Source organism: Heterodontus francisci, unplaced genomic scaffold (assembly GCF_036365525.1).
Source record: "Heterodontus francisci isolate sHetFra1 unplaced genomic scaffold, sHetFra1.hap1 HAP1_SCAFFOLD_58, whole genome shotgun sequence".
NCBI lineage: Eukaryota > Metazoa > Chordata > Chondrichthyes > Heterodontiformes > Heterodontidae > Heterodontus > Heterodontus francisci.
Window position 1 is genome coordinate 7182758 of NW_027142006.1, and position 8772 is coordinate 7191529.

At 45.1% G+C, this 8772-nt stretch overlaps 1 non-coding gene across 1 annotated transcript; it reads right to left on the reverse strand.

Annotated features, from left to right (window-relative positions):
- Positions 1-4836: 4836 nt before the first annotated feature.
- On the reverse strand, positions 4837-4925 carry trnar-ucg (transfer RNA arginine (anticodon UCG)). The gene is given in 2 exon segments: positions 4837-4872; positions 4889-4925. It is a non-coding gene; the product is annotated as a tRNA-Arg (tRNA).
- Between the last annotated feature and the right edge of the window lie 3847 nt (positions 4926-8772).

Below are 8772 nucleotides of genomic sequence, written 5' to 3' on the forward strand. Positions count from 1 at the left end.
CTCCATGACGATAATAAAGGTCAGGGAGTTGTGATCACTATCACCGAAATGTTCTCCCACCGAGAGATCTGCCACCTGGCCTGGTTCGTTGCCAAGCATCAAATCCAACATAGCCTCCCCTCTAGTCGGCCTATCTACATATTGAGTCAGGAAACCTTCCTGGACACACCTGACAAAAACTGCTCCATCCAAACTATTTGCACGAAGGAGGTTCCAATCAATATTAGGGAAGTTGAAGTCACCCATGACAACAACCCTGTTACTTCTGCACCTTTCCAAAATCTGCCTCCCAATCTGTTCCTCCGTGTCTCTGTTGCTATTGGGGGGTCTATAGAAAACTCCCAATAAAGTGACTGCTCCTTTCCTGTTTCTGACTTCCACCCATAATGACTCAGTAGACAAACCCTCCTCGATGACCTACCTTTCTGCAGCTGTGATACTATCCCTGAATAACAATGCAACTCCCCCACTTCTTTTACCTCCCTCCCTATTCCTTTTGAAACATCTAAACCCGGGAACATCCAACATCCATTCCTGCCCCTGTGAAATCCAAGTGTCCGTAATGGCCACAACATCGTAGCTCGAAGTACTGATCCATGCTCTACGTTCACCACCCTTATTCCTGACTCTTCTTGCATTAAAATAGACACACTTCAACCCATCATACTGGCTGAAACTTTGCTCTGTCAACTGTCTAACCTTCCTCACAGACTCTCTGCACTCGGTATCTGCCTGTTCAACAGCTACCCCATCCACTGATCCATAGCTCCGGTTCCCATACCCCTGCCAAACTAGTTTAAACCCTCCCTAAGAGCTCTAGCAAACTTCCCGCCCAGGATATTGGTGCCCCTCCAGTTCAGATGCAACCCGTCCTTCTTGTACAGGTCCCACCTTCCCCAGAAGGTATCCCAATGATCCACATAACTGAAGCCCTCCCTCCTACACCAGCTCTGTAGCCACGTGTTCAGCTGCACTCGCTCTCTGTTTCTAGCTTCACTAGCACGTGGCACCGGTATCAATCCTGAGATTACTACTCTGCTCGTCCTGCCTTTTAGCTTCCAACCTAACTCCCGATATTCACTTTTCAGGTCCTCATCCCTTTTCCCAGCTATGTCATTGGTACCGATATGTACCACGACTTCTGGCTGCTCTTCCTCCCCCTTAAGAATCCTGTAGACTCGATCTGAGACATCCCTGACCCTGGCACCCAGGAGGCAACATACCATCTGGGAGTCTCATTCGCGACCACAGAATCTCCTGTCTGTTCCTCTAACCATTGAATCTCCTATCACTATCGCTCTCCTATTCTCCACCCTTCCCTTCTGAGCCGCAGAGCCAGGCTCAGTGCCAGAGACCTGGCCGCTGTGGCTTTCCCCTGGTAGGTCCCCCCCCCCACAACCGTATCCAAAACGGTATACTTATTATTGAGGGGAACGGCCACAGGGGATCCCTGCACTGTGTGCCTATTCCCTTTCCCTCCCCTGACGGTCACCCAGCTACCTTTCTCCTGTGACTGAGGTGTCAGTACTTCCCTATAACTGCTCCCTATCATCCCCTCTGCCTCCCGCATGATCCGAAGTTCATCCAGCTCCAGCTCCGATTCCCTAACGCGGTCTGTGAGGAGCTGGAGTTGGGTGCACTTCTCACAGGTGAAGTCAGCAGGGACACAAGTGGTGACCCTTACCTCCCACATCCTGCAAGAGGAGCATGCAACTGCCCTAGCTTCCATCCCCTCTGCTCTAAATTGACAACAGAGAATAAAAAAAATATAAAGTAAAACCTTACCTTACCAAACCCTCCACACAAGAGTCCTTTTTTTTTGGTTGGAGGAGGAGGATGGGTGGGAGACACTACACATGTAGTGTTTCGGGTTTAGCCACTGCCCGAATATATAAGTTCACTTACCCAGCAGTCCCCGTGTCCGTGTCCGCCGAATCGTCAGGTAAGTACTTTATAGTGAAACGTACCTTCCCAGCTGCCCCCTGGCTCGCACTATCACCGCTACTGCTGATCAAAGGTGTTGCTGTAATAAAAACAGAAAATGCTGGAAATGCTCAGTAGGTCTGGCAGCATCTGTGCAGAGAGAAACAGTTAACAGTTCAGGTCTGTTTCCTCAGCTCTCATTAACTTTGTTTCTCTCTCCACAGATGCTGCCAGACCTGCCGACTATTTCAAGCATTTTCTGTTTATGTTTCAGATTTCCAGCATCCGCAGTATTTTGCTTTTGTACGTGTGTTGCTATGTCTGGGACTGTTTGAGTGCAATGCTATTTCTTTATAAACAGCGTTGAAACAAACATTTATCTCGCTAACACACAGCACTAATACACAGCTGGATATAAACAGCAGCCTGCAGCAGAGGGTGCAGTGGATGTTTATTAACACAAATAATTCACCAACACTATATTTACTGCTATCCACAATCACACCACGCTTCATCTTAACACGTTTTACTCTTTATTTACATCAACTTCTTCCTTCCAGTAAACACTTCAATTTGGAACACAGCTTCCAAATCACCTTTATTCACAAACCCGAACACAAGCTGCAAATGCTGCAAACACACACCAGCCCAGACTTTTCCCTTTCTGTCAACCCATTCCTGCATCACTGCCTCTCCACCAACAGTTTCTGCTAGAATCATACAATCATAGAATGGCTAAAGCACAGAAGGAGGCCATTCGGCCTGACGAACCCATGCTGGCTCTCTGCTAAAGCAACTCACCTCGTCTCACTCCCCAGTCAGTTCAATTTCGGTGGTGGGAAAACTTCTCGAAAGAATAATTCGGGACAAAATTAATAGTCCCATGGACAAATGTGGGTTAATTCAGGAAAGACAGCATGGATTTCTTAAGGGAAAATCATGTTTAAATGTCCTGCTGGAGTTTTTTGATGAGGTAACAGAGAGGGATGATGAGGGCAATGCTGTTGATGTGGTGTACATGGACTTTCAAAAGGTCTGGCAGCTTCTGAATGGTCACTGACCTGAAACATTAACTCTGTTTCTCTCTCCACAGATGCTGCCAGACCTGCTGAGTATTTCCAGCACTTTTTGTTTATATTTCAGATTTCTAGCATCTGCAGCATTTTGCTTTTATTGACTTTCAAAAGGAGTTTGATACAGTGCAACACAACAGACTTGTGAGCAAAGTTATAACTCATGGAATAAAAGGGACAGTAGTAACATGGATATGGAATTGGCTGAGTGACAGGAAACAAAGAGTAGTGAGCAATGGATGTTCTTCGGGCTGGAGGAAGGTTTGTAGTGGAGTTCCCCAGGAGTCAGTGTTGGGACCCTTGCCTTTCCTGACATATATTAATGACCTAGACCTTGGTGTACAGGGCAGAATTTCAAAGTTTGTGGATGATACGAAAATTGGAAGCATTGTGAACTGTAAGGATGATAGTGTAGAACTTCAAAAGGACATAGACAAGTTGGTGGAATGGGAGGACAGATAACAGGTGAAGTTCAATGCAGAGAAATGTGAATTGATTCATTTTGGTCAGAAGAACATGGAGTGACAATATAGAACAAAGGGTACAATTCTAAAGGGGGTGCAGGAGCAGAGGGACCTGGGGGTATAAGTCATTGCTTGAGAGAGCGGTTAATAAAGCATACAGTATCCTCGGCTTTAGTAATCGAGGCATAGCATACAAGAACAAGGAGGTCATGTTGAACTTGTATAAGACACTAGCCTCAGCTGAAGTACTGCATCCAGTTCTGGGTGCCACACTTTAGGAAAGATGTGAAGGCATTGGAGAGATTATGGAAAAGATTCATGAGAATGGTTCCAGGGATGAGGAACTTCAGTTATGAAGATAGATTGGAGAAGTTAGGACTGTTTTCCTTGGAGAAAAGAAGGCTAAGAGGAGATTTCATAGTGGTATTCAAAATGATAAGGGGTGTGGACAGAGTGGATAGGGAGAAACTGTTCCCACTTGTGAAAGGATCGAGAACGAGAGGGCACAGATTTAAAGTAATTGGTAAAAGAAGCAAAAGCGACGTGGGGTAAAACTTTTTCACGCAGCGAGTGGTTAAAGTATGAACTGCCTGAGAATGTGATGGAGGCAGGTTTAATTGAAGCATTCATAGGGGAATTAGACAGTTATCTGAAAAGGAAGAATGTGCAGGATTATGGGGAGAAGACGGGGAAGTGACATGAGGTGAATTGCTCATTTGGAGAGTCAGTGCAGACACGATGGGCCAAATGGCCTCCTTCTGTGTAGTAACAATTCTGTGATTCCAATATTCAAGTCATTTATATATATGGTGGTCCTGACACTGACCCTTGCGGATATCACTGTTCAGCATCTTCCATTCTGAAAAACAACCAAATACCACAACTCGCTTTTCTTGATATTTCATACATTTTTTAATCTAAGCAGATACTGACCCTCCTATTCCAGGAGCCTCCGTTTTGTTACCCAGCCTTTTATGTGGTAATTTGTCAAACGCTTTCTGAAAATCCATATAGACAACATCCATTGCTTTCCCTTCATCAACCTTTTCTGTTATTTCATCAAAAAAATCAGTTATTTATTAATAGATGCAGCACTGAAACAGGCCCTTCGGCCCACCAAGTCTCTGCCGACCAACAACCACCCATTTATACTAATCCAACATTATTCCCATATTCCCGACCACATCCCCCACCACCTACCTCCACTGGGGGCAATTCACAATAGTCAATTTACCAATCAATCTGCAAGTCTTTGGCTGTGCGAGGAAACACACGCAGTCACAGGGAGAACTCAAACTGCGCACAGACATTAGCCAGAACTGAACACGGGTCGCTGGAGCTGTGAGGCTGCGGTGCTAAACACTGATCGCCCAAAATGACCGTAGTAGGACTCGAACCTACAATCTTCTGATAACTTCATTAAATATACCGAAGTCAGACGCCTGATCCATTAGGCCACACGGCCAATAGCGAAGGGTTGGAGAGGTGCTGAACCTCTCAGTTTTCAGTCTACCCAAACCAAGTTCAAGACCTGAATAATGAACCGATTGCCACATTAGTTCTGTGAATAATACAATGATTTAATAGACAAAGTTTTGAAACATTCCTGCCCATAAATCTTGATAACAGAGAGTGTGTGGATCTCCTGACTCAGAATGTTTAATGGACACAGTCCTCAGATCCGACAAGGAATCCCTGAACATCCACAGTAAAGACAGTGTGGATGAGGAAATGTAAGAGCCGGGAGCTGAAACTCAGGGACGGCCGAGCTCTCCTGTCATTGAGCTTGTGTGTCTGCTCTGCTCGCCGCACTTCCGGCTCTACTTTGTTTCCAATGAAAAGATGAAAAGGGCCGTTCGGTTTTCCTCTCACTGACAGCGTGTTTCACTCGGGTTAATATCACCCGGGACTTTTGCTGCTGAAATGAATTCTGCAAGGTCCCAGCAAACACACCGGCTCCCTCCTTTCTCCCCTCTTTCTATCGGATTGTTTTACCAGGAGGGGCTCAATAATAACAAACCCCTGCAGGGAATGACCGCAAATTGAGCATCTAAATGGGGCAAGTGGGCAGCTTTCTGGGTTCTAGGTTCCCCCTACCCCGCCCCTCCCTTCCTCCAGTCCAAGCCCCTCTTCACTTTCTTTGGGACTTTGATGAGGGTGAAATGGGGAAAGTTCCCATTGATGTTTGAATGCTGAATTGCTGCAAAGATCTGCGCATGCGCGGTGTTGCTCCGCCCCCTGTGGGACGTCACTATGAGGAGTGGAGCGCATGCGCATCCTTTCCCCAACCCAGTCTGTGAGGCCATTCACTCAATCAGGGGAAGATGCTTTAAATCAGCTGCTAATGGAGACTTCCCAGGCCCGGGGGAAGGGAACAAACAGCATCTGCTTCCAGCAGCCACTGCTGTGGGAGCGTGTCCGCAGATGTGCTCAGAGATTAGCATTGAGTGGTGGGAAGTTGAGGGGGAGTCGGGGAGTGTTTGGAACAGACACTGTGGAGCAGGAGCTGCTCCCAGAACATGGAGTGAGCCGGGGACACGGGGAAGGGAGAGTTCATTCTCGGACAGTGTCTGTACAGGCTCAGGGAGACACAATGGGAAGAAATCACTATTGAAAATCACTGACAATTTCACCACCCAAAGGAGAGGGAATTTTCCTGCTTTAGTTCCAATCTCTCACTGTTTGTTGGATCGTGAACAGTGGCGGAAAAATAGCCGCAATATAACGAGCGTTTATTGCAGACACCAGGTGAGAAGCGAGAAAGGCACGTTTTAAATAGTGGCTGCTTGTTTTCCGTTGAAATAGAAATGTGACTGTGTCAAGGTCACTGCTCTATCGGACAGTCCCTGTCATTGAGCAGTGCAGGGCTTGTGTTGTTTCTGAATGGCACAAACTTGTTGTAAAACCACTGCAAACACCTGGTAAACAGAAGCTGAATGCTGCACTACTGCAGTGGAGTCAGACACTGACACTGTTTGTGTTCCTGGTTTTCATTTCGCGATTGTTCATAATGATTATTATTGGGACGATTACATTGATCGCTTTTGTATCTTCTATCTCACCAGTTCTTTCATTCCTGCAGGAAAATACATGAAGGAACCTGACTGGATGTGGTGATTCTTGGACACAAGGAAAAGTGCAGCGAGCTCGTTCCAACACACAGTCGGTACAGGATCACTCCCAAAGCACAGAGATACTGCCAGCTCATCAGTTCCACTGGAACAAACAAAAGAAGTAGTCAGACAGACACTGATCCCAAAGTCGAGAGACACATTTTCAATCCAACAGTCAAACAACAGCAGGAGAGACAGAAGTTGTTTCCATTTCACTCCAATTCAATACAGCTGACAGGTTGATACATCAATCACAGTCCAAAAACAAACCCATCATCAGATCTAAATAAACTCTGTCACCATGGTTACATTTTAAATATAAACCTTGAAACAGAACAGACAAAATTTGCATGATTGAAAGGTACAGAATGAATGCAAGGAGGCTTCAAGGGGATTTGGACAGGGTAAGTGAATGGGCAAGAACATGGCAGATGGAATATAATGTGAATAAGTGTGAATTTCTCCACTTTGGGAGAATAAACAGAAAGACAGAGTATTTCTTAAATGGTGAGAGGTTGAGAAGTGTCGATGTCCAAAGGTACCTGGGTGTCCTTGTTCATGAGACTCTAAAAGCTAGTGTGCAGGTGCAGAAAGCAATTAGGAAGGCAAATGGTATGTTTGCTTCATTGAAAGGGGATTTGAGTACATGGTTAAAGATGTATTGCTTCAATTTTATAAAGTCTGGCTGAGACTGCACCTGGAATATTCTGTACTATTTTGGTTTCCTTATTGAAGGAAGGATAGACTTGTCACAGAGGGAGTGCAACAGAGATTCACCAGACTAATCCCCTGGGATGGTGGGATTGTCTTATGATGAGAGACTACAGAAACTGGGCCGAAATTCTCTGGAGTTTCGAAGAATGAAAGGTGATCTCATTGAAATTTACAAAATTCTTGCAGGGTGTGACAGGGTAGATATGGATAGGATGTTTCCTCTGTCTGGTGAGTCTAGAACAAGGGGACACAGACTCAGAATAAGGGCAGGCCATTTGAGACTGAGATGAGCAGGAATTTCTTTACTCAGAGGGTGGGAAATCTGTGGAATTCTTTATCCCAGTGGGCTGTGGAAGATCAATCATTGAACATATTCAAGACAGAAATCGATCGATTTCTAAATACTAACAAGATCAAGGGATATGGAGATAGCAGGAAAAATGGCGTAGAGGTAGATGATCAGTCACGATCTGTTTGAATGTTGGAGCAGGCTTGATGGGCTGAATGGCCTAATGCCCCTATTTCCTATCATCCTTTGAATCCCAATAATGTACACCGGAACGTTAGACCAAGTTATGCATTCCATGCCAGTTCAAAAATCCCACAGAGATTAAGACTGAAAGATACAGTATCAATTCCATTACTACAAAATGAAGGACTTGGAGCTTGCAGACCAGCCCATGTATAAGATTGAAAGTTATATTTTCATTCACAATCGTTTTCACAGAGCTAAATATTAAATACCAACCCACAACTTGTACAGGACTACCAAATAAAACCTACAACTGTAAAATACAGTTAATCCATATTTTAAATTAAACACAAGGCAAACAAATATTGATACATTAAGAGAGTGGGAAACAGTGAGAGCAGAGTGGAGCATCAAGAGCCCAGGAGAGAGAGGGAGCAAGAGTTCACTCGGAGAGCAGGGAACAGCGAGAGCACGCGTCAAAAAAGGCAAAGGAATCCACAATTAATGGGAAAACACTGAATGGTGTAGAGGAAGTGAGGGACGTTGGAGTGAATGTCCACAGATTCCTGAAGTAGCAGTACAGGTCAATAAGGTGGTTCAGCAGGTATATGGAATCCTTTCCTTTATTAACTGAGTTATAGAATATAAGGGTGATCTGGGTGTCCATGTCAATAAGTCACTGACAGCTAACATGCAGGTGCAGCAAGCAATTAGGAAGGCTAATAGTATGTTAGCCTTTATCACAAGAGGATTTGAGTACAGGAGTAGTGAATTCTTGCTTCAATTGTATAGAACCCTGGTTAGACCGCACTTGGGAGTACTGTGTACAGTTTTGGTCTCCTTACCTTAGGCAGGATATTATTGCCATGGAGGGAGTTCAACGAAGGTTCATCAGACTTGTTCCTGGGATGGTGGGATTGTCCTATGAAGAGAGATTGGGGAAACTGGGGCTGTCTTCTCTAGAGTTTTGAAGAATGAGAGGTGATCCCATTGAAACCCACAAAATACTTAAA